General features: G+C 43.2%; 1 protein-coding gene across 4 annotated transcripts in view; it reads left to right on the top strand.

The window, feature by feature from the left end:
* smap1 (small ArfGAP 1) overlaps positions 1-26,812 on the top strand; it is a 192,118-nt gene that overhangs the window by 153,154 nt on the left and 12,152 nt on the right. The gene's annotated exons all lie outside the window — the stretch shown is intronic.

The raw sequence follows: 26,812 nt of genomic DNA, 5'->3' as shown, positions 1-26,812 counted from the left end.
CTTTATCCAAAACCCTTTGGACCAGTTAAACCATGATGATATTGACGAACCAGCTTCATTAATGAGATTGAGTCCTTTTATTCTTTTAATATGTTGGATGTCCAGATTTATTTTGATGACAGATTACTGTAGACCCTCCTGGATTATACTGAAGTCTGTGAAGAGATGTTATCATCCCACACAGATCTTTCTTTTCAGCTCTTCAGTGTTCTTTGCTGGAGGGCGTTTGTTTTCTTTACCTTCCACTTTAAACTCCCACAAATGTCTTATGTTGGATTTGAGTCTTTGACATACTTGTCCAGGTCATGGTTTTCACTTTTTTTTTTTTTTTGCTGCGGCACAAGTCCTTCTGTGATTTTTTTTGTGTGTGGTGTGTTCAGGGTCTTTCTGCCAAGCTTTGACTGGGAAGTCTTCTTCTCATTCAGCGTTTGGGTAAACAAACTCACATTTACGGTGCCATCTACTTGTCATCTCCTTTACACACATCAGGACACTCCCACCTACAGCTGTCGCAGTAACCCACAATGTGGAAATATTGCGCTAGACAAGCCAACCTCGGTGGATTAGAAACTCCATGTTCACAGTGCCATGTGACTCCTTCACACTGATTGGTCACTGAAACATCAGCTTCCACAGATAAGTCAGACGTCTGTGTCAGAAGCATTTAACCTACCTATTTGTTTTTCAGTGCAAGGTTGTGAATTGTATCTGGTGTTTCTGAAGGAGCAGCCTCTGCATCTTGTTGCATTGTTCTGTATCCCTGTATGTAGCAGTTCATTCTGAGTAGCATGGTTTCTTCCCCATGTTGGAGTTGTGTGGCATTAGAAACATTTGAGGAAGACGTAGTGTTAACATTTCCTTTTGCATCCTCGCTCATATCATCATCATCAAGTTTAACTGGAAATAACTGGGGTCATGTGTTTTGTTGCAGTGATGATCTTAGAGAACTCTTATTTTCAATCTAATCCATTTAACCTGTTTATTTCAAATAAGATTTTAAATAAGATCAAGTTCAACTTTGCTGTTAATTACAATTATTCCAATGGTGCTGCACTTAAGTGCCAGGCCTCCGTTTGTGAAACAGCTGAGTGTGAGACCTGGGGGGGTGGTGGTGGTGAGCAGCCAGGTTCAGCTGGGGTTAATGAACAGGCATCAGCACTTTCAAATACAGCACTAATGAGGCTGCGTCCGCACGCGTACACAGTCTCTATATGAGCAGGGTTTGCAAAAACGACAATTAGTTTCATGACCTTTGGTTCTGTATGTTTTGTCAACCCAATAATTACTATTGAATCGGCCTAATACAATCTCCTTGGCTTGGACCCTAGTTTTTGCATGTGCAGATCATACCAGTATCTAAACTATGAAAGTTCTGACTGGACTGGAGTGACTTTGGTCACTGGTTTCCCTCCCTCACCAGGCTTTATTTTATTTTATGGAAATGCAAAGTCAACTATTAAACCATGTTTGAATGTCATTATATCTGACAACTGTTCAGTAATGTCAGGAAAACCTCTTTTTGAGGGAACAAATAGTGTCAGGAAATTGGTCGTCACTTGTATTTAAAGCCAGCTAAGTTAAGTGCAGTCTGTGTTACCTGACTTTACCCACAATAGGACACTGTTATCAACACATTTTCAAAACAAGATAACACATGTCAATTTATGATTATATGTAATTCAGAGTTGAAGACGGAGATGGACGGATGGAGTGGAGTTCATTCAGTGTCTGCAATCATAGTGGATGTCCGTCATTTTCTGGGTAGACAAACCTCAGCAGGGTGATTGTCAGAGTAGGAGGGAGGATAAAAATGGAGGAAATCAAACAAAGATTCTTTGACAGTTTTCACTGTATTTTTCAGGTACTTGTTTTTCCTTCCTTCTTCTTTTTTCATCCTCTGACTAGTCTCAGGGGGAGTAAGGCTGGCTGAATAAAACATTTCTGAGAAACAGCGTTGAGTTTGAAATGCTGCTGCAGTCCTTCAAGCTCGGCCTTTGACCTCTGGCTCGCCTGAAAATGAGGACGCACACATTGACGCACACAAATGTAAATATATACCTGTTTCTCACAGACACACACACACTCAGGATGGAGCCATGGAAATCCTCACTTGTAGTCTAGGAATCAATAAACATACAAACAGGTGACCTGACATGTACATTGTGCACTATAAGAGCAGCACACACACACACACACAATCCACAGTGACCCATGCCTGGGTTTTGAAATTCATTCTTTCACTCTCTGACCCATTCCTAGGTTTCAAATTGTACATCTCACTCCTCACTCACACACACACACACACACACACACACACACACACACACACACACACACACACACACACACACACACACACACACACACACACACACACACTTCTGTGCCTCCTGGGACCAGACCAGGCAGTGGCTCGTGGGTGACCCAGGCATGAAGAACAATTATGGGCTGCTGTAACTGCTAGCTCCCTTTCTGCCACTAGCAGCCTCCCCCATCTCCCTCTTGCCCTCTAATCTCCCTCCACCATCACCTCCACCTCCACCTCCACCGCGGCTCCTCCTACTGCAGCTCTGTGTCTGCCTCACGCCTCGCCTCATCAACATGCATTCTCCAACTCAAGCCTCCTCTTTTTCTCTCCGTGACGACCTGGTGTGGTCAGTGGTTATGTGAGGTTATGTTTGTTGGATGTCTTACAACATTTCAACATTAACCCTTTAAGACCTATGACAGCTTCTAAAAACTCAGCATTGTGTGAAATAAACCTCCTAAAACCTCTGACTTCATTGTAAATCTTTGTCTTGGACACTGGATATAGCTGGAAAAACAGGCACATTTGTCAATGTACTTCCACCTTAGGTAACAGCAATGACTCACAATAAAAGCTAAGGTTTAAAAACCCCAAACAGTTCCTCGTTCAAGCTTCTACCTGCTTCGGTGGCTGAGAAATAAAGGTTTTAGCGACAGCATTGCTTCAGGTGGATCTTTATCTATAGTGGTGTTTGTGGTTCGCTGGTTTGATCCTCCTCTGACATGTCTCATCCTGAGCCTTGACCAGCTGGTTAGCAGCCGAGCTGGTGGAAATCAGTGCTGTTGTTTTCATCCAGGTACTTAATGTAATCTGCATCAGTAGGGCTCTGCTTCTCCGGTGGGCAATCATTGTCCTAGTGGTGACTAAAAAACTTGTTCTGTACGGAATTACAGTGAATCTAAATTATTTTTATTTGTCAAACAACAAAATAGTACATTATGCATGTACTATTGGTTTACGTCACATCCAATATTAGGCTAGTGCACAAACAGAACCTTTTGGAGGACGTTGCAGCACATTGTCTGTTCATTAAAGTGGAACTATGCTGTATGCTGTTTTGCTAACCCTTCTCCTGGCAATGTGCATTTGATTTCAACGAAGCCGGTGAGAAAGCAATCCACGGAGCGTTCGATAACGTTATTTATCATATACGTGTAACAATGTGTATATTTGTGTCGTCTTATCTGTCATTAACAAGAGATTACGGGTTATGGGGCGTGTTTGTGTCATAGTGCGGCCGAGACGAGAGCTTGGAGACCGGGTCACAGGCGTTGAGTTTGCAAGGTTGGGTTTCGGCCAAGAGACGCTAGGTGGAAGGCAGAGAGCCTCCATTCTCCCTGTAACAAGTTACAAATCATTTATTTAACCATCACAATTGTGATGTGACACTGCAAAGCTGTTTAATTAGGTAAAAAAAATCTTGCATAGTTCCTCTTTAATGATGCACTTATCTATTTCTAACTTGTAAATTGTTTTCATGCCAAACATGGGTCATGTTTTAAACCTCTGACTTTTAGAAACCTCTTATATCTCCAACCTGCTGCTCCATAATTCAGAAGTGTCTGAGAAGGCAGACTAATACGAAAGTCTCATTTCTAAAAGTCTGCTAGGCCAAATTTAATGCACATGCTGCTATATTGTCAATACACATTATTTTCAACCCACGCGCACACTGCAATCATGCAACCATTGTGGGTCGTCAAATGACACAAACACTTTCAAGCCGTAAACATGGGAGTCTTTCCCATCTCTGCCATCTGTCCCAGATGATATGATCACAGCATGAGTGCTCTTTCGAACACCAGAGAGTGGTACAAAGAAATGCATTAGAGTGCCATCACAAAGGCCTGGTGGTTGAGTGATCAATTGTGTGGGTATCGTTGGCTGTGGCTAGTTTTGTTAATGGCAAAGGGGACACAAAGAGGAAAGCTCTGGTATGGCTTCTCAGTTGGAAGAGCAGGGATGCATAAGTTGGATGATATAAAACAACTAATGGCTCCTGTTCAGGACCTTCTAGCTCATTACATGTTTGTTCCCTCAATACTTCATCAGAGTCAAAGAAAACATTTTAGATTAGGCTAAATATCATAGGATCTTTTTTTTAAATATATTTTATTTTCAGTTCCATAATTCAGAGATTCCCCAGTGAATATCCTGTCCTCATATTCGGGCGACAATGGCAGATCGCTCTCGATGTATGGTGATTACAGGGACTTCTAATGATAAAGATTTTGTTCACAGATTTGTCGCACACATTACTTTTAACAACACCAAAGAAGTCACCATTCTTCTGTCTCATTTAACTATCAGTGGCAACCTCCGGTTTATAAATAAAAGTTTTTATCGACTCACAGCTCATCAGCTGTTGCTGTGTATGCAGATTTGGGCTTGTTCATCCACTTCAGGCAGTTTTATCAGAGACAATAAGGGTTGACCAAAATGTTCTAATTATTTATTTCACTAGGAAGCCGTGTCGGGGTTCAATCCATCCTGTTGGGGTTTATTTCTCTATAACAGTAGGCCTACTTTGTTGAAGTCTCTTTGGCAGCAGCTACACCCTCACTCGTCTTAGCTAGATATCTACAAGCTAACGTACCTCCTCTCAAGCTCCATCCCACAGGATGGGAGGACATGGCCGCCTGCCACCTTCAGGTCTCTCCACAGATGTCCTTTGGCCTTGGCTGGGCCTCTCAAGGACACCCAGAGACTTGTCCCCAAGCCACTGCAGCATTTTCTTGGCTCTGTGCTTCAGGTCATTGTCACACTCTAAGGTGAATTGAATGTCTCACTGCAGAGACAGTTGGCCAAGGTTTTGTTTCTGCATTCATCCTTCCCTCAAGCGCATCCCTCTCTTCTCTCTCTCTCTCTGTCTCTCTCTCTCCCTCTCAGCACACCATAGGGATGGAATCAGCCAGGTGATGAGCAGTTTCAGGTGTTTGTTGTTCTCTCTCAGGGCTTTTTTTTTTTTTTTTTCTTGGCTCAGACCACAACAAACCATCAGACCAGACCAGAGAAGTTTTCCCCCATGGTCTCACAGTCTCACATTTGCCAAACTCCAAGGACTGTCACATGCTTTTCACCTAAGTGGCTTCTATCTAGCTCTTCTATCAAACTTCTCCCACTTCAATTATTGAAGCCTCTGTGCTCCCGGGAACACTCAAAGTTTTATACTCCTGGCCTGATGCATGCCTCAACAGAGTTTTACCATATCATGCCATATTCATGGCTTGGTTCTTATCTTGCGTGCAGAATGCATTGTAGGACTGTTTGTCTATTGTCCATTCCATGTCCATGTCCATTCATGGAGTGTACATTAGTGAGTCATTTTTCCATTTAAATTGATTTTTGAAATATAATTAAGTCTGCCCAAAGAGAAGGGGTCTGAATACCTATAGTAAACATCTGAACCCTTTTAATCATCATGTTTGTTTGAGTCTAGATATGCAGTGTTTGCATTGTGAAACTAAAGGTTTGTAACTTACGTAACTTCCAAATATAAGAACAACAACGTTCCTATATGGCAGAATAGGGATGATGATTTTTTACGTTTCGTTCTTTTTGAGGTGTATAAAGTGAAAGTACAAGCTGCTTAGTGGCAAACACACTGTGATTATAGCGCTCCAGATACATTAACAAGCCAGCTGGAGACAGAGTTTGCAGGCATCTCAGGGAGTTCTTGTTGATTGGCTAGCTAAGCTAGAGCTGATGGAATCTAGCTGTGACAGTTCCCATTATGTCCAGGAAAATTGATGATCATGGTGAGATGGTGATAAGATTCTTGTGCGTGCTCCTGTTCGAAACCCAGGATGCCATTGTTTTCAAGAAATGACCATGAATGAGTGGCAGATAGAGCCCTTATCATTAGAAACTGCTTACATGATTGATTGGAGAGTGTGGCAGGCACGGCCACAGCAACAATGGTTTCTGTACTTGCTAATTTTCCAATTTGCAGATGGAAATAGAATAGTTTTCCCCATTAACTGGAAAGTGGACATTTGATTGCAGCCCCTGTTGGTCCAATTTTTAACTGAAAGACACAGGTAGTAGCATCACCCAAATCAATGCTGTGAGAATGGCTGCTCCCATTGTTGGAGTTCATCAATAAACTTTTTTTTCCCTGTTGAAATGGCTACAGAGGCTTTATTAACTCAACAAGTCAAAGCAGCATGATTCACACTGTGGCTTTAAACCTCTGTTTAGGTCTAACCAAACAACAGAGTGGCATACCATTGAGTGACAAGATGTATCATCATCAGTTTGTTTTACACAATAGATACAAGTTATTCATATTGCTGGAGTATAGTTTTGGCTCTGTCATTGTCTGCCCTTTCTCTGTCTCCACTTTTTCTTTCTCTCCGTGATTTTCTGCTGTTATTTCTGTCTGTATGTCTTCTCTCTCCCATCTCCTTTCATTTTCTTCTCACTCTCTCTGCTGTACCTCACCATTCATTCTCTCACAAGAATATATTTTCCTTGAATCCGAACATACAGCAGCACTCCTGCTCTTCTTCTCCTCGTCCTTCATATGTCCTCCTCCTCCTCCTCCTCCTCCTCCTCCTCCTCCTCCTCCTCCTCCTCCTCCTCCTCCTCCTCCTCTTTTACATTCCTTGCTTCTTCACTTCAATGTTCTGTCTTCTATCTATTCTCACCTGGGGTCTCATTAATCAGTGTTAGGTATGTACGGACATAGGGGTAAATTAGACATACTGCACACAAGCGCTCCTGAGTACGGATGTCTAATTTATGATTTTGAATTTATGCTTAAATATGCATACATCTAATTGCTGCCAAGACCTTGCTGCTGCATGGTTGAATAAATACAGACGTAATGCTTTCTTTAAAGATCAGTTTAAAAAAGCAAATTATGAACTAAAATATATTTTGCACATAAACTAGCTGTTTTCTCACTCATTAGTCACAACAACCAATATCAAATATTTTTTGCACTGAAATGAAATGTTTACCAATCGTTAACATTATACAGAATTTAATTTAAGCATTAAAAGCAAAAGGCACTATGTGTGTAAAATAGTGCTGCAGATATGTGATTTCTCTAATCTGGATTTCTGGCATCACCATTTCCTAACACTGCACCAAGAGACAGGACTTCTACCTACCTGCATAATGCATTCTGTTCTTTCAAGTGTAATTTCAGAGGCTCAACAATGTAAATGGTTCCTACAGCGCTGCACAGCAGGTTGTAATTAAAACAAAATCTCTACACTGTTGCCAACTTCTTTTACTGCAAGTGCAGTAGTTTACTTCATATGTAGCTGCTACTCTGGTAAATAATGTATTAGCATTTTTACAGCTATGAAGTACTGCCTTGCTATAGACTGATATATTTAACTTTAGCATCATTACAACATTACATGAATTGTGTGTGTATATATATATATATATATATATATATATGTGTGTGTGTGTTGTTTTTCTTTAGCTTTGAGCGCCGTCTGCTTTTCTTTCAGGATGCATAAAGCCTCACTAATGGCAGTCACTAATAGAAGAGGCCAGATTATATTTAGCCTGAGAGGTTGAACCAAGGGCAAAAAAATCCAGGAAATATAAAATAAAAAGTCCCCGCACTCGTTACTGCTGCACATTATCATGCTGTCGAATGAAGCTGGGACTGATCACAGACAGAGTTTCTGAATATTAAGTCAATTCTGTGGACAATTCATCTTTAATTCTACAGAAAAAAGGTTTAGAGTGATGTTTAGGATTTTTACTTGTAATGGGGTATTTGGGTCATACTTAAAAGAAGCTAAACAGTACATTTTTTGTAAATGTTAATCCTTATGTTAGTACAGTATGTAAAATAGCTTGTGTGGGGATTGGTTGGAGCTGATTGGAGGAGTCACCAGCTGTTTTCCCTATTGGTTCAGCACCAGTTCCTGTCAGTTCACAGCTGTGTTCGATGAAACAAAGAGTCTGTGTGTCTTTAGAATTTTTGGTGTTGGGTTTTAGAATAAGAGGAGGCAGGTTACTTTGTTTTATTTCATTTTTAGTTTTGCTTTTTTTTTTTTTTTTGAGCTTGGCAACTCATTAAGCAAGCCTACTCTTTGCTTTATATTCTGTTGTTGAGTTAATAAGCCCTGATACCCCCTGACATCTATTTACCTTTGTTTACTTATTTACCCCCTCACCACCTAATGAATTTGTATTACTATTACCAGCTGGTTTAATGTTGCCTCCCTCTTCCCCAAACAGTGAGCTGCCTTGTAACAAGGTATCAATACACCACCAAGGTTCAGGGAGGGTCTTTATTATACTCTTTGTTTGTTTGTCTGTAACCATATCTGACAAACTAAAGGGATAGTTCACCCAAAATTGAAATTCCACTCATTATCTACTCACCCTCATGTGGACTAAAGGTGTGTTCACACCGGACCTTTTGTTTTTGTCGCTGTCGCTCGTATCGCTCCAAAAAAAAAACGCTCCGTCGCTCAGGTGCAGACGCTCGTCAATTTGGCACAGAGCCACAGACTCGCATTTTCGCTTCGATGACGTCATGCCCACTGCCATGTGTCTCTGTTTACACCGGCACCGACGGGATTACGGCAGCCAATCAGAGCTGAGCGACGAGCGACTGACGGCCGGAGAGTTGGGATTTCTCATCTCGAGCGATGGGAGCGACTCGAGCGAAAAAACGCTCCGACGCTCCGTCGCTGTCGCTCCGAGCCCCAGCGTTTTTTCGCCTGGGCGATTAAACGCTCCACCGCTCGTTTGCATTCACTTAACATGTAAACTCGTCGCTCGTTCTAAAAACAAAAGGTCCGGTGTGAATGCAGCGTAAGGGCTGGGAGAAGTTTCAGAGTCCTCCGTGGCTTCTCTGAGTTACAGGGGGTCTCGGCGTAGCAGTGCATGTTCATATAACGGTTACGAATGGATACCACTTTTCTTCGTAACAAAAAGACACACCAAAAAACATCCAAATACCTCCATGCTGCTAATGTCCGTCTTGTATTGAAGCCCCGAAATGCGAAATTGTCCCGAAAAAAATTAAATAAGTCTATAGTTCAAGCTTGTTTTGTAGAAGCTTCTCGAAGCTCCTCTTCCCGGTTCGTCAAATTTGGACGAACTGGGAAGAGGAGCTTCGCTACAAACAAGCTTGAAATATAGACTTATTTAATTTTTTTCGGGACAATTTCGCATTTCGGAGCTTCAATACAAGAGGGACATTACGAGCAGCATGGAGGTATTTGGATGTTTTTTGGTGTGTCTTTTTGTTATGAAGACAGTTGGTATCCATTTGCAACAGTTATATGGACATGCACTGCTACGCCGAGACCCCCTGTAACTCAGAGAAGCCACGGAGGACTCTGAAACTTCTCCCAGCCCTTAGTCCACATGAGGGAGTGAAATTTCAATTTTCGGTGAACTATCCCTTAAAGGTCTGTCCATGATCCTCCTTCCTGCTTCCTCACCTACAGACCAGATTTACGTGACCTTGTAACAATTTGTGATCAGGCTGGACTTGCAATTATATCAGGAGTTCAGTTTCCGATCAGTTCTCTGCAGATGCGGATTCATGCTCCCAGGATGAGACTCCTTGAACCCACCTGTTGCTCCACTGTTCCAGCACTAGCATTTTCCATTTTCAGTAAACAAAAGTACATAGTTTTACAAGTGAATACACAGCCGACCAGTCTTAGACACACACACACACACACAAATACGGAGGTCTGAATTTGGAATTCAGCAGGCGGATATTGCTTTACAGCTGTGATTAGCTGGGTGCATGAAGAAAGAGGAAGCCGGCAGCCTGCTGATTCGTGCAGCTATTACTCGGCATCGGGGAGCACTTGCCTATCTGCAAATACGTCAATTATAAAAATGCGATTACAGCCTTGTAGGAGGGGGAGGATTTGTGTTATCCCCAGCTTTCCCCTTCTCTCCCTCTCTCTTTCTCTATGTCTCTCTCTCTCTTTCTCTTTCTCTCTCTGTCCTCTGTCTCTCATTCACCCCACCCTGAGCGAGGAAAATGTAATTTCCAAATGGGTTTTAAGCAAGAAAACCCAAAAGAATGTAAAAGTGTATCATAATCAACATATAACCTATAGCTGTAGGGAGGTGAAGATGGAGGCAACCAAGGAGGATAAAAGAGGGAAGATACAAAGTGGAGAGCAAATGTATGGAAAGAAGGACGGGCGGATGGAGAGCAGGTTTGGAGAGGAATAAACAAGGTGGAGGGTGAAGCCAGGGACACAGGACGTAGAGCATGAAGCCCCGACACACACACACACACATACACATATACCAAACCCCCACCCTAACAGAATGAGTGTGACGATGCAGACTCACCAGGAGCCACTGACTTGAATCATCAGCTACACTCCATTCTGTTTTTTTCTGTCCTGAAGCTGCTGGTTCACACAGGTTCCTCAGGTGTGTGTAAGCCCCCACCTGTCAGGATGTGAGTGTGTGACACGTTACTCCCAAGTGGTGTATCAAACGCATTCACAAGGGTGGAGTTGCACTTCCTGTGCCATTTAACATTTGAGTGTGTCTCTGCATGATATGATTGGCAATGAACAAACCGGTATTGAAGTGTGCATATACACTTATTTTAGCAATTAACTGAACACCGGTGTGCTGTGCTCATGTAAAGCAAACCTTAGTTTGAGTAATACAAAATTGAAAATGTATATTTTCTATCTTTTTAAAACTTGCTGAACAGATGTGTGGTAAAGGACGCTAATTATTTTTATGCTTGCTTGTAATTACACTCACAGAGCTACGGCCGTGCCTGCTGTGTGCACATGTTCATGTCACGATGATGAAACGCGATAATGAAAACACGGTTCATCAGTCAGCATCTGTTTGTGAGGTGTATATATTCTACAATATGGGAAGATGTTCATGTATTTTTCTGGATATAGAAAAGAATAGAATAGAATATCATTTGTTGTCATTGTCACATGTACAACAAAATCAAAACCAGACAGTGAAGCCTTCAAGGTAAAAAAACAAACAAAAAACTGGAGTATAAAAAAGTAGCTAGAATAAATAATGTTAATAATAAATAAAACAAAACAAAACAAACTGCAGTGAGGTCACTGTTTGTTTTGTGAGGACGACTTCCACGCCTCTGGAAAGGAGGTGTAAACACAGTACGAAAGGGGTTTACAAGTCCACTGGTGGGCACGCCCTCGGCTGCACATCTGTATCACTGCAGCTGGATAGATAAGTAGCAGAATCAGCTAACCAGCAGGCTGTGAATATGATACACATGGCTCTGCAGTGATCCGCTAACAGACATACTGTATGTAGGGATGATGTGCATGTGCAGTGAACTGGTTGTGGCGAGTGGGCTTTGTTGTGACATCACAAAGTTACAGATGTCCTAACAGCTGGTTTTAAGGGTCACCTCCTGAATACAGGTTGTGCGCATTTCTTTGCAGACTAAAGGTTTGATACTTTTACTGTATTAATATAGAACCTGTTTCGTAATTAAAAGAGATGTGAACATCTATATTGATACTATATGGGACCTTTAGTAACACATAATCAAAGTACCACATGTGTAGTCAGAGCAGTAACCGCGTACACAGCTTCATCTGCTAAAGCCAAACAGAGCGAACACAGCTGTGTTCACTGGAGGAATGAGCAATAAATGCATCTCTGCTTTCTGTAGTATCAGCAGAGCACTTCCCTAAACTGACACAGTGTTAGATCTGGACTGGGCCAACACAGTAGCTGCTCATATGGATGGAATGCAGAATATGAAATGAGGGAAAACAAAAGTTTTCCAAACAAAAATGTACCCCTGTCAATGTTCAGGGTCTCCGTAAAAGACATGTTATAATCGTCACAAATAAAAGCAATTAAGCTGCTATTAATGTGAAAAGTACCTGATTAATGAGTGAGTGAATAAGCTTCAGTTTATGTTCATCCAGTCCCAGGCTCAGATCAGGAGCTGACTACATAATACGTTGCTGTCCTAGTGCAGCAGGTGCTGAATACAGACAGATGGCATCAATGAAACCAACAGTTTCCTTGTAAATTTGGCCTCGGCCATGTCCTCGAACCTTTAGACTTCTTGACGATAGATCTCAGTGAGGGTGAATGGCTCCATTGCCACTGGTTTATCTCACTTCTCTGCAGTCTTCCTAAGGGGAAGGAGAAACATGTCCTTTGGTTGAAGTGAGTGGCATTTCTCCAATCAAATGCTTCTAAAGCTAAAGACAGGATTATTGGCTTTAGAGAGTCCGCCTAGTCCTGCACTAAACCCACCTACTTTATAGTAAGGACCATGAGATACAATTTTTGTTGTATTTGTTCTTAAATTGCAGATGTTACCGGCGCCAGAGCTAGGGGTCTCTGGACCGGCAGCATGAGCCACTCAGGCGGCGGGCACTGAGCGGCTGAGTTACGGTGCTAACAGTTTATCTGTGGATCCAAACACAGGACACGAGAGCTGTTAGCTCATGCTACTGCTGCTCAGCAGGTTTATTCTCTGCACATGCGCAGAGCAAAGCAGAGCAGAAACTATTTGCTGGACCCACTGGTGTTAGAGCACCGTCTACTGGCGCAAAGTGGTAATGCTTTCTGCAAAACTGAGTTTATAAAGTTTCAAATAAAGGTTCAAATATTAAAATGAAAAAGAGGGGGTGTCTGTTAAAGTAATAAACTATATGTGGCTATTCAGACCCACTACACTCTCCCCTGCTTCAAGAGATGTCTCCGGACATCTAGAACCAACAAAAATATTAAAAGAAAATGTCTCAAAACAGTCAAAGTGTCAACGTACAGTCATATGTCCACATGTATAAGTGTGTGTCGGTGTAGGTGTGTATGTGTACAGTAAAGTCTGGTCTAGTCTGTTCTTCAAGTCTTTATGTCTCTCTAGCATGTCCACGCTGCTTGTGGGGGGTAGAAACAATGTTCGGGGACAGCTGGGTAAAAGGAGGGTATGGGACATGGATTGAGGGGTATTGGGAGATGAGACATGGGATAAGGGGCATAAGCAAACATCAGGTTTGCACCTGGTCTCCAAGACTGGTATGATGGTTGTCCAAGATGGTCGTATGTGAGCATTTCTCGAGGTCTCTGTGCTCGAGCTGACCTCCTCACAGGTTGTACTTCCTCCTCAGACAGTTCCACTGCAGGCTCCTCATTGTCCTCCTGCTCTGTTGAATCAGCCTCCTCTGCAGTGTCATCAGTTACGAGTTCTCCTTGCACTTCCTGAGCTGGTGGTGGAGCAGCTGCCAGCTGGTCTGGTGTCTGCACTGGATCTGGGAGGGTTACAGGATCATGTTGTTGTTGTTTTTGAGCCATATCTGTTACCTGTCTCAGTGGCTGAAACTCTGGAGCTACAGGTCGGAGTTCATCTGGTGGGTTAGACTGAGGACTTGCAGGTCTGACTCTCCTCCTGCTATACACTGGGATTGTTCGGAGGCAATATGTGTATTCCTCCTCTTCCTCAGAGTGTTCAGACTCCTGCTCCACTGTCTCTCTGTTGTTTCTGTAACAGTCTGTCTGTCTTTGTCTCTTTTTAGGTGCGGACTGACTCGGTGGGACTTCTAAGGGCAAATCATTTACAGGTAGCAGAAGGTTGCGATGCAGCACGCGGAGAGTGCGTTCTCCTGTTTCTGGTTGAACTCTGTAAACAGGTCCGTCTCCCATCTTTTCAACCACTCGATGAACCTTTTTCTCCCAATAAGCTCTGAGTTTGCCCGGACCGCCCCTCTCTGACAGATTCCTGATAAGCACACGATCACCGGGCTGCAGTGTAATACCTTTAACATGCTGATCATAATACTTCTTTCCTTTAGCTGAACGCTTTCCACTGTTTTCTGAAGCAATTTTGTATGCTTCCTGCATGCGTGAAGCCCATTTCTGTGCATACTCTTGCCTGGACCGTGGCTCCTCGTCAGGTTTCAAGTCAAAGAGCAGATCTACAGGTAAACGTGGAGCTCTACCATAAAGAAGAAAAAATGGTGAATAACCCGTTCCCTCATGTCTTGTACAGTTGTATGCGTGGACAATGTGAGGTAGGTGATCCTTCCACTCTGTTTTTTTCTCCTCCTGCAGAGTGCGGAGCATCTGTAGAAGTGTCCTGTTCAGGCGCTCGACAGGATTCCCCTGCGGATGGTAGGGAGTCGTTCGGGAGTGTGCTATGCCTGCGAGCTGCTGGAGTCTCTGAAAGAGACTGTTTTCAAACTCCCGGCCCTGATCATGATGTAGCTTTTCAGGATACCCGAAGCGAGGGATAAAGTCATAGAAGATTTTCTCAGCTGCTGTTCTGCCAGATTTGTTTTTTGTGGCATAAGCTTGACCAAACCGAGTAAAGTGATCTACCAGGACTAAAATGTACTCATAACCGCCTTTACTCTGTTCAAGATGTAGATAATCAATTGAGATGAGCTCAAATGGGGCACTGGTTGTTATAGAACCCATAGGTGCTCTCTCTGGGATGTTTGGCTTTTTTTGTTTAATACACTGACACTGGCGAATAACATAATCTTCTATGTCCCGTTGCATAAAAGGCCAATAAAACCTTTCTCGTGCTAAATGTATGACTTTGTCAGCGCCCACATGGCCCATGTCATCATGCAGGTGTTTTAACACGGTCGCCTTCAGTTTCCTGGGAAGAACCAACTGTTTCCTCTGTCCTGTCTGTCTGTACAAAATCCCTTTGTCAAGTCTGAGTCTGTTCCATTCGTGTACCAGTCTGCGTGTTTCTCGTCCCATTTGTCTCTTTTCTTTGTCCTGAGGACTCCATCCCGTTTTCTTTAGGTGTATCACCTCACAGATAGGAGCATCTTCTTTCTGTGCCGCTCTGACACTTTCTGGGGTGATAACCGGGGTGCCTCCAGTTTGTGTGTCACCTACATCAGACTGTAGCTGTAATGCAGCCACCCATGGCACATCACTGTCTTTTACAGCCTTGTCCCCCTGCCAGATGGCAGAGACTACATCAGGGGACATTGTCTCCGTGTACTCTTTTAGGTGATCAACAAAATGCACTGGGTGTCGTGACAGGGTGTCAGCATCAGCGTTTGACTTTCCTGGCCGATATTTGATGGTGAAATGAAAGTCGGCTAACTCACCCACCCACCGATGCCCAACTGCGTTCAACCTGGCTGAGCTCAAAACATATGTAAGGGGGTTATTGTCTGTGTATACTGTGAAAGTGGGGGCGTAATAGAGGTAATCTCTAAATTTATCACAGATTGCCCACTTTAACGCCAGGAACTCAAGCTTGCTAGAATGGAGATGGTAGTTTTTCTCTGCAGGCGTGAGTGTCCTGGAGCCATAAGCAATAACCCGGAGCTTGTTTCCCTGCTGTTGATAGAGCACAGCACCCAGGCCTTCGTTCGAGGCATCTGTGTGGAGTACAAAAGGTAAGTCATAGTCTGGATAAGCCAAAATGGGTGGACTGGTTAACATATCCACCAGGTGTGACACTACAGCACTGTGATCTGGTGTCCAATACACAGGTGTTTTGGATGAGAGCTGACCACTCTTAGTATTTTTTGACTTAACTTTGGTGGCTCTCTGGTTAGGCTCACTAGGACTCTCTATTAGCTGAAACAGGGGTCTTGCTATCCTAGAAAAGTCCTGTATGAATGTTCTGTAGTAGCCTAAAAAACCTAAGAGGGCTCTGACCTCTCCCACATTCTTTGGCTCTTTCTCTTTCAAATGCTGAACTGCCTCAATGTCTTTAGGGTCAATCTGTACACCTTCACGAGTCACTAGGCGTCCTAAATACCTGACCTGGCTTTTAAACAGTTCACATTTTTTTGGACGTAGTTTGATACCATGCTCTCGTAGGCGACAGAGCACCTGTCTCAGATCTTCAACATGGTCATGAAAAGTCTTGGAAAAACAGAGAACGTCATCCAAATATGGAGAACAGCACTCGTCCCTTAACCCGTCAAGAACTCCCTCCATACATCTTTGAAAGGCCGCGGGGGCGTTTGTTAGACCAAATGGGAGGCGGGTCCACTCATAAAGCCCCCAGGGTGTGCTAAAGGCAGTCAGGTGTCTGGAGCTCTCCTCGACAAAGCCTTGATGGTACGCACTACCCTGGTCGAGTATGGAGAACCATGAGTATCCCCCCAGACTGTCTAGCAGGTCTTGGATGCGTGGGAGAGGGTGGCGGTCGGGGATGGTTTTCCTATTCAAGCCTCTGAAATCAATACACAGACGTAAACTCTTGTCCTTCTTCCTAACACAGACGACTGGAGATGAGTAGGAAGAAGCAGACTTTCTGATCCAGCCCTGGTCGAGCAGATTTTGGACATAGTCCTTTACCTCTTTGTACAAGGGCTTAGGAACAGAGTTGTAGGACGTTTGCACTGGCGTGTCATCCTTCAGGTGGATTTTCAGTTGCAGGTTTGGGATGCACCCAATGTCACAATCATCTTTCGCGAAGACATCTGACTCCTCATACAACATGTCTCTGACAATGTTTTGTTCATGTCTCTCCAGGTGCGACACATCAACAGTTGGGTGCCATCTCTGTCTTGTTGTGTCCTCTGTCTCATTTTTCTCACTTGTTCCTCTTTGTTTGTCTGTGCTAACCTGAGCTGAGGATGTATTAACTGTGCTAGGGGACATGGGCTCTAACCCACCTGGAAAACAGTTAACTGGTTTAATTTCCGTAGCCTCCTCTAATGTTCCTAAAACTGTTCTCTTAGGGAGGTAGATGTCGTGCTTAGTGGGGTTTTGAACAGGTATCTTAACAATTTTTGAGGACCCACTTGGAACGTCAACTAAGGCCTGAAACAAATCCAACCCCTCAGGACAGTTACTCACAAAGTTGGGTTGAAAGAGCGTAACCCCACCCCCTGGCCATTCTCTGACTCTACATCTCACCTCACAAATCTGCCCTGCGGGAATAGTGAGACCCATCTTCCCCGTTCTCACACTGCACTCTACAGCTGTCTCACCTGGCGTCAACATCTGGCAAACAGAAACAAGGGCTTCTACAGCACTGTCATTTATGCTTAGTGTTTCTTTTAATAAAACAGAAATATCAACCTCACTTCTCTGTTCTTTGATTATCTCAACTAAAACATTGCTGCCTAAGAGAGGACAGTTGAGACAGTTCTGGCTGATTAGCATTGGCACTTGAATGGTGACATGTCCACAGTGTTTGTTACCGATTTGGAGTTCAACCTCTGCCCATCCATCAAAGGGAACATCTGTGCCATTTGCTGCAGAAATCACCAGCGGCTCATCGAGAGGAAGGGATTCAAGTGGCTGGATTTGGACATGGGGGAGTGCTTCTTCCATCCAGCCTCTCCCCACCATCGTCACTTGAGCCCCTGAGTCGAGCAACATCTGAAGAGGGACACCATTAATAGCACATGAGACCATACATCGCTTTCCTATGAGCTGTGCTAAGCGTTTCTTTGTTGGTGGTTGACATTGTGTTTTTATTGTTACAGGACTGGCTGCCTTAGAGTGGCTGGGTTGGGCTGATTCCTTAGCTGTCACGGTCACTGGCTGCCCCTCTCCAGTGACCTCATCCCGTTTCCCGATGTCCTCCTTTGAAGACAGCCGACCGCCCGATGTCCAGCTTGGCCACATACGAAGCAGTGAGGGCAACTCATCTTGCCCTGCTGAACACAGTTGCTGCATCTGCCACGGGCTTCAGGTGTTGGTGGCAGTGGCTGGGCTGTGGCTGAGTGTGTGTTCACAGGGGTGGTAGTGTCAGCAGGCCTCACCACTTGAGCCAGTTGTTTGGTCAGGGAGGACACCTGTGCAGTCAGTTCTTGAATAGCGGCACGGTTAGCCTGTAACTCAGTGTGTACTCTAGTCTGCTTAGTTGAGTCACTACAGTCAAGCTGAGCTGGGCTCACAGTCACTGGTCGGTTTTTAGCTACTGTGCCAAGGCGTCTGAGTCTCTCTGTCTCCTCACTGGTGGACTTGGTGATTTGGTCCAAAAGAAAGTCATCACTAACCTGCAAGTCTGTGAGAAGAGGTTTGAGATCATAACGAACATGGTTATTTTTTTCATTCAGACCTTGATACAGAGTGTGGAGAAAGGTACCCTGAACAAGCTTTCTGTCATAGCTAAACTCTGTACCAGGCTGTTGTGACTCAAACAAAACACGCTGCTTTAAACCCATCATTCTGTACAGAAATTGCTGAGGACCCTCTTTGTCTTGTTGTTTAGCATTACTTAACTCTTGGAAAAGTTCAGTGCTGCTTTTGTCCCTGATATGTGCACGGAGAAACCGCTTTAGCTCATCAACAGTTAAATCACTTTTGTTTGTTAACATTTCTCTGAATGCACCAGGTTTTAAGATTTTCATTACAGTGCGTATTACCTCAGACTCGGTGAACCCTTCCTGTATACCATCTTCAATTTGTTTACAAAGGTTACCATAAGACATGTCTGACCCAACATCTGAGATTTGTCCACCATGTAGCTTAAATTCTCTGCGTGGGAGCAGAGCTGCAAAGTCATTCACCCTCAATACCTGGTCTCCCATGCTGGACGACAGGCCCACTCCACCACGGGGAGAACCACCAACCCCCGCGGCGAAAGCCCCGGTGACAGCGGAAGTGCCACAGTTCCTCGCCGGCAGTCCACCGCCTCCTCCCGAAGATGCTGGACGTGTATGAATGTCTCTGTTGTGTGAGGGGCTGGTAGTGTGTGTCTCTTTGTCCAGTGGTGGAGGTAAAAGGGGATGAATGTCTTTGTTCATCTGCAAGGGCTGTGTGGGAATGTTGTGGCTGTGTGTGGTTGTTGTGGATTGTGTGACTGTGTCTTGATACTCAGAATGAGGTGAAGTGGATAGCTGCTCCTGGGGTGATGGATCCTCCCCTGGCTGTCCTGTCTCCTGCGCAGTCCGGCTAGCTTCACTTTCACCCGGGTCTGTGGCCAGCAGGTCACTCAGCAAGTCATTTAGGATAAGGAGTTGAGTCATGCCCTCATCTTCCATAGCACTTAATTTCTCACTCCTGAGGTAGTCCACAATCAGGTCATACAGTTCTGGTTCACTCAAGTCTTTAATGTGGTGAGTTATGCTGCCATCGTCTATTGAACTCACGATTGCCAAAAGCTGGTCTGCATTCAAATATGAAAGACTCTTCTGGATCTTGAAGATCAGCATCCGCCGTGGGGTGACAGTGGCCATTGTGGCGTTACTCTGGTGACTTCCGCTCTCTGGATGACGCTCTGGACTGCAGCAGCCTTCCCTGAAGCTTTGGGCACCGTTTCACGTCGTCGCGACACTCACTTCACCGGCAGGAACGCTAACTCATCCCGGACCGAGCCCCCAAATGTTACCGGCGCCAGAGCTAGGGGTCTCTGGACCGGCAGCATGAGCCACTCAGGCGGCGGGCACTGAGCGGCTGAGTTACGGTGCTAACAGTTTATCTGTGGATCCAAACACAGGACACGAGAGCTGTTAGCTCATGCTACTGCTGCTCAGCAGGTTTATTCTCTGCACATGCGCAGAGCAAAGCAGAGCAGAAACTATTTGCTGGACCCACTGGTGTTAGAGCACCGTCTACTGGCGCAAAGTGGTAATGCTTTCTGCAAAACTGAGTTTATAAAGTTTCAAATAAAGGTTCAAATATTAAAATGAAAAAGAGGGGGTGTCTGTTAAAGTAATAAACTATATGTGGCTATTCAGACCCACTACACAGACATTGTAATATTTAATAGTTACTCTGGCAATTACACCATATTGTGTTGATGTCCATCAGCCTTGTCATATTCTATAGAGTATTGTATTCAGGTGTTACAGATACAGATACATGCTCACTGAACAGTTTCAGTAGTTATAAAACAACTAATAGATGCCGAATGAATCTTTGGTCCTGTAACTGTAATTGTCCCTATTATAGGACTTAAGAGACTTGCATAACATCTTTCTTTCCCCCCATTGCTCGTTCATAATGATATTAGAGGAGGCATTAATAAAGCAGTTAGGGACCAAAATTGTTCTCCTGGGTGCTCAAAAATTATTTCTGTGCCCAAAATTGCAGCAATTTTAAAGTTCTAAATTGGGCAGTGCAATCAAAGCAGGAGAGAGTTTTTTTTTCCTTTTTCATCTAAAGCAGGACCAGTAAATATGGAGTCAGCACAGTCCAAATGCATGCTCCTTATAAACCATGCTAAAAGGTGCAGCTAGCTGATGCCCAGTGCGTGTTCAGATGGCAGAACTGAAAAGAGTGACCAAGAAGAAGCTTCAAAGTGATGGAACAGCACAACACAACTTCCAGAAAGGACTTTCACCATAAAGCCAGAGCAGAAACATGATGCAGATTGTGGTTCAGATCACAGATAATGACCCCCCCCTAAGTGTGGGTACGTTTGATTAATTCAATCAACCACTTAGAGATGTCCAATCATGTTTAATCAGTTTTTTTTTTGTTTGGACAAAGCACAAAAGCAGTTAACGCATCATTTATGATTTTTCTATCAATGCTCAGCTCCAATTTGATCTCCACCAGCTGTTTGGCTATTTGGCCATTCAGTTCGTCACCAACTTTATCTGTCTGACATTTGGTGTAGCTCAGAGAGTGTGGTGTGGAGCACAGCTGCTCTGGCTGGCAACAAGACTAAACCAAAAGAGTAAAGTTGTGTGACTTCAAATGAAAGCAGTGAGATCAAAGAGAGAGAGAGAGGAATGCAGTTTGTTGAGGGAGGTGGAGAGGGATGAGGTAATAACTTTAACCAGCGATTGATTTCTTCCTTCTTGTTCTTCTTTTCATTTTTTTTCCTTTCTGTCGTGTTCGTCTTTGGCACGCTCTCTCTCAAATTTAGACTTCCAAGCTTTGTTTTTGTTTTCAGCAAATTAGCACAAATCCTTCGGCACACACACACACATGCACGCACAGGCGCACACGCATATACACAGCCCAGTGAGGTTTTAAAGCCACAGATGGTCTATCAGAGGGGAGTGTATGAGTATTTCAAGCAGTGATGGAAAACCGTAGGGAGACTTTGTTGAAGAGGCTCTCTGTTACACAATGTGCTGCTAGGAGCCCAGCAACACGCCACACACTATGTGGTGTGTGTGTGTGTGTGTGTGTGTGTATGTGTGTGTGGTTGGGAGATTAATGTCAGCTTTACTGTGAAAGTGCAAGAAACACGTAGATGCACATGTAAGTTATACAGTGCTTGGACGTCTCCTCCCTAATAAGTATAGTTACAGTGAACTGTCAGCGGAGTTTACATTGTGTGCCACCTGCTTAGCTTTGGCAGGACAACTCTTGGCTCGCTTTCTCCGTTCTTTCAGTGCAACTGGAGCTAAAGCTGCTGTAGTGTCTGGCAATCACAGATGGAGGAAGAAGTGAGAGGCTGAAGGAGAATGGTTTGTCTTCAGCGCCTCGGAGCCAAAAGAAGAGGCAGGATGATGTACAGGCTGCTGACTGAGCCACACTCATACCACAACAGTTCATCTGGATCAGCTGGCCTTGGTATATCCACTTATCAGGCTGCACTTCAACTGCCCATTTACAGCATTATGTAATATTAGCTCAGGTGGTAGGTGGGCAGGTCAGCCATTAGTTGAAGTGTTGGTGGCCTTGTCCTTGAGCAACATACTGTGATGCAGTATTATCTAATGATCAATACTAGACTGGTTGTCTATGGGGATTCATCAAATCAATGGTTTTCAGACATTTACAGTCACACAGCCCCACTTGGAACATTACATTATATTACTCATTTGTTTTGCTTTTTGTAAAGTTCTGCAGTTTTTCGCAAGCATGAATTAAATAAAATCAATCAATCAATCAAAAAATGTATTTACATCATTTATTTTTTTTACTTTTACTTTTACAATTGAGGAACATCAGTAAAGTTTTAGTGCAGCAGGAGACGTTAGTGAAAGTACTCAATTCTGCACCTGTTCAATAATTGCAAGGAGATCAAGTAAAGGAGTCCACTGGAAATGTGACACTAGTTAGGCCTGTTAGGGTAGAAGGAGGAGACATTTTAGTTTACACTTGAACTTGACATGGAAGAAAAGTACATAATAGGTTGGCACAGTTCAAGCTTTGGTTGCAAATTACAATACATTGAAGTTTCTATAACAGCGCTATCTATTCCCTTACAGAAGAAACACATGAACTTCACGTGTGATTTTTTTACATAAAACTGGGCCAAAACCAGATGTTTCCCATGTGCAAATAACATGATTCCCATGTGCAAAATTTTTCACATGTGAAAAATCACATGTGAATCACGTGAAGTTCATGTGGTTAGCAGCTCTGTGAGGCTGCACCCAGGCGCCGTAGAGCTTTGAGCCAGACTTCATGCTTGAATCAGCATACAGTATTAACATGCTCAATATCATGGCAAGGCAAGGCAAGGCAAGGCAATTTTATTTGTATAGCCCGTTTTTACAAACAGTTTGTCTCAAAGGGCTTTACATGGCATCGTAACAACATCCTCTGTCCTTAGACCCTCACATCCACTGAGGAAAAACTCCATGGAAAACCCTTTTAACAGGGAAAACCAGGAGAAAGCTCAGGGTGAGCAACAGAGGAGGGATCCCTCACCCAGGACGGGCAGACGGGACAGAGATGTTGTTACAGACAAGAAAACAGTTTATAGTTTATGTCACAGAATGTGCGAAATATGGAAATGGTCATCATCTTGATTAACTGTCTCTATGAATTTCAAAACAACCAACAAATATTTGATCACAAAAAAAAACAAAAAAACAGGATCACCGGACTTATCACAATTCATTCATAAGTCTGGACCAACTTTAATGGCGATCCCTCCGTAGAATTAAGGGAAAAGGACACATCCCAAATGTCTTGGCAGTCTCCAAAAGTAGTTGACATATTTCCAATCAGCACAGCCTGTCTGCTGGCATAATGAAGGATCGTTCTAGTTTATGACACACAAAGTCCTATTTTTGTTTTGTTGGTTTGTACAGTCGTATCTAAACTGATATAAATGAAGCCACAATAGAACAACAGAAATGCTGTAATAAACCTGATGTATGCCCGTCCTAGAATACAAGGTAACAGATAAGCAAAAGGTGACTCACTTAATCACGCAGTTTCAATCTTGTACAAATGTAATGATGCTCATCTGTCATCTTCTGGTTGTGCTGCATCTAGAGATTCATCCTCTTGCCTGTTTATCACTGCGTCCTATAGAAAAGACCTGATGATCTCATACTGATCATACCAACAACATCAACACAAAGCAGACACCTTCACTACAGTTTGTACCTCTCTAGGCTGAATCTCAAAATCTAAACCTATATTTATTTACTACTTCAGCAGCTATATGTTGGGACAGTGGTATTGTAGAGACCATTTCTGTCAAAAGTAAATCAGAAATTAATTAATAATGACAAGATGTCTAACATTCCAGTTTCCTGTCAGCTCCGTCGTCAACCGCCATGTTCGTGCAACGCGGGCAAGTAGTTTGCGACATATATCTTCCCGCATGATGGTCTTATCACACAGTTCTGAGCCGGTGAAGTGTGTATGAGTCACACCCATGCTTTCTCCCAATGTGTCTGGAAGCAGGAAGCTGAATGACTGGGGCGATTACGGCAGTTTGAGGGATTTGAAGTCTGTTAAATGTATTTTTCAACTTTTTTCGCAAACGGGCTTATAGCAGCAAATAGGCTTAGCTGCTTGATTGAGTCATGTTATAGAGCTGGCTGACATCAGACGGAGCAGGTGAGGACAGTTGGCTGCCTCTTCTCACCTTCCATTCACTCCTCTGTTCAGGAGCAGGTATGATGCTAATGTGCTGCAGCTATTAATACAGAGCTCCATCCTGCCTCTGTCAACACTCCACTCACCTTAACTGGCTTCACTTGAGAGAAAATGGTCCGTGTGTGTGTGTGTGTGTGTGTGTGTGTGTGTGTGTGTGTGTGTGTGTGTGTGTGTGTGTGTGTGTGTGTGTGTGTGTGTGAGAGTGTGTGTGTGAGTGTGTGAGTGTGTGTGTGTCTTGGCATGAATACCCATCCAGCTTTGCCTTTCTCCTCAGCTGTGTTTATTCCTTCATCCGCCTCCTGCCTCCTTTCCTTTCCTCTCAACTTGTCCTTGTCCTATCTTTTTCTTTTCCCCTCTTCCTCTCCTCCCTGCTCACTCTCTCTCTTCTGTCTCATCACTCTATTATTCCTTTCTGTTTTCCTACTTCCTCTTCCTTCCCCACCTTTCTTTCTCCTCTTCTTTTTCCAGCATCCATCCATCCTTTCCCCCTTTTTTCCTATTTACTGTACTGTAACCTTTCCCTGTCTTGCTCTCTGTGCCCCCTCCATCCCTCTCTATTATTCATCTTCTCCTTTCCTCCACCCTTCCTCTGTTCCTTCCTTCACCCTCCCCCTCTCCTCCTTCCTCCCCTCCTCCAGTCAAAGGAAGTCAGCAGAGAGAGACAGAGGGGAGCAGCACTGCCTGCTAAGCAGTTGCACACAACATGCTCACAAGGCTTTGTATGTGTGTGTGTGTGTGTGTGTGTGTGTGTGTGTGTGTGTGTGTGTTTGTGTGTATGAACCCATACACTTGAGAATTAAGTTCGTTTTTGTGTGTGTCTAAGAGAATGTATAATTTGTGTGTATACAAGTGTGAATGTACTGTAGTGTACTTGTGACATTGAAGTTAGAGTGTTTATTCACTCGTGTGTGTGTGTGTGTGTGTGTGTGTGTGTGTGTGTGTGTGTGTGTGTGTGTGTGTGTGTGTGTGTGTGTGTGTGTGTTGCAGGAGCTACTGTTTTATCACAGTGTCTCTCCTTATCTTATTCATGAAGTCCAGCTGACTGTCGCCTCCCCTTCTCCCACTCTCTCTCTCTCACACACACACACACACACACACACCTGTATAGAGCTCTTAACCAGGTGTTATTATTTTATTTTTTGTCAGCTCGATCCATTAGACATAATGAATGCCTGCATGAAAGGTTTAAAAAAAGAAAAAGAAAATGTGTATGTGACCAAGACAGTGTGTGTGAGTGTGTGTTCTGCCTGCAACAGTTCATGTCTACCTCTCGTCGCAGCGGCCTAATTAATTTCATCTGTCTCACTAAATGCATCTCCTCCATTCTTTTCTGCCCTTTTCCTGTCTTGTTATTGAACTCCTGCTCTTCTTTCCTTTATTTTCATCTGGTCGTTTCCCTCCTTCTCTCCTGTTCCCGTGTTGTGTCTCATCTCTTCTCTCACTAATTCATACAGTATGAATGAGTGAATATAGTCTCTAATCACATTTGTTGCACATAGAAACTATAGAGATCGATATGATGTAAATGTGTGTTTAGATTTGTAGTCTTTAAACATTTACTAATTCTTTGTTTTACAGCTTTCTTATAGGTTTTATGTCCTTGTGATCAGATCATTTTTGAGAACGTTTTGTGAAGGAAAAAAAACACGTTTGCGTAATAATCTTGCTTTTTTTTCTCAGTCATTAGTCTGAGTTCTGCTTTGTTGTTCTTTTAATCACTGTTAAATTACGTCGAAACTGTTGGAACTCAACATTTTCTGCTGATTAAAAACCTACCTGGAGGACGAGGCAGTGTTTAATCTGCAAGAAGTGTTTCACTGACAGAGGCCTCACAGTCAAAGAACAGCAGAGTAAATGATTGGAATGACCTGATTAGTGGGAACAATTTTTGTTGAGAAAGAGACACTTAAAGCAGCACTGTGTTGAATTTAACATTACTGCTGTACTGATGGAATCTTTGCTGTTGAAATGTACATTATTATCTACCACCTACATCAACAAATATATATATATATATATATATTAATTTGGAATAATTTTGTTTACAGACACATTCCTTTTTTATTCTTATATTCAGTAATCACCTTTGACCAGGTGCAGTGATTACATACTGAGTACCAGTTACCAGTTTTGAGAAGATCTACACTTTATCTATATTGAATAAATCACATCCCTTACATAAAAAAAACACATGATCTTCACATGTGATTCACGTGTGATTTTTCACATCTGAAACATTTTGCATATGGGAAACATGTGGTTTTGTCCCAGTTTTATGTGAATCACATGCTAAATTCATGTGGTTTTTCACAATCATTTTATGAGAAGAGGTAAAAAATATGTTTTATTCCAACTTTATGGGCAACAGTGTACGTCCCTATGTAGCGAGGTCTAATCTGCGTTGTGTCTGGCTCAAGGTAGGACAGGACCACCACATGGATTCAGGCACATTTATTTCTCCTGCATGAAAACAGCAAAGCACAGTGGTATCTGAAATGGTTTCTTCACAAGGTTACTGCGCCTTCTCCCATTGAATCCAGAGAACAAGGGGCGAGAACACATAAATAACATGCATTTAATTAGAAAAATTATATATATATATATATATATATATATATATATATATATATATATATATATATATATATATATATATATATATATATATATATATATATATATATATATATATAAATCTGAATAAAACAATATCCATCACATTCCCACAACTTGCATTGGGGGGACAAAACAAAACACAGTGCAACCTCACATACCTGCATGAAAACAGCAAAGCACGGTGGTTTTCTGAAATGGTTTCTCCACAAGGATTACTGCGCCTGT

Source organism: Trachurus trachurus (genome assembly GCF_905171665.1).
Source record: "Trachurus trachurus genome assembly, chromosome: 15".
Taxonomy (NCBI): domain Eukaryota; kingdom Metazoa; phylum Chordata; class Actinopteri; order Carangiformes; family Carangidae; genus Trachurus; species Trachurus trachurus.
This window is presented reverse-complemented; position numbering and strand designations above follow the sequence as displayed.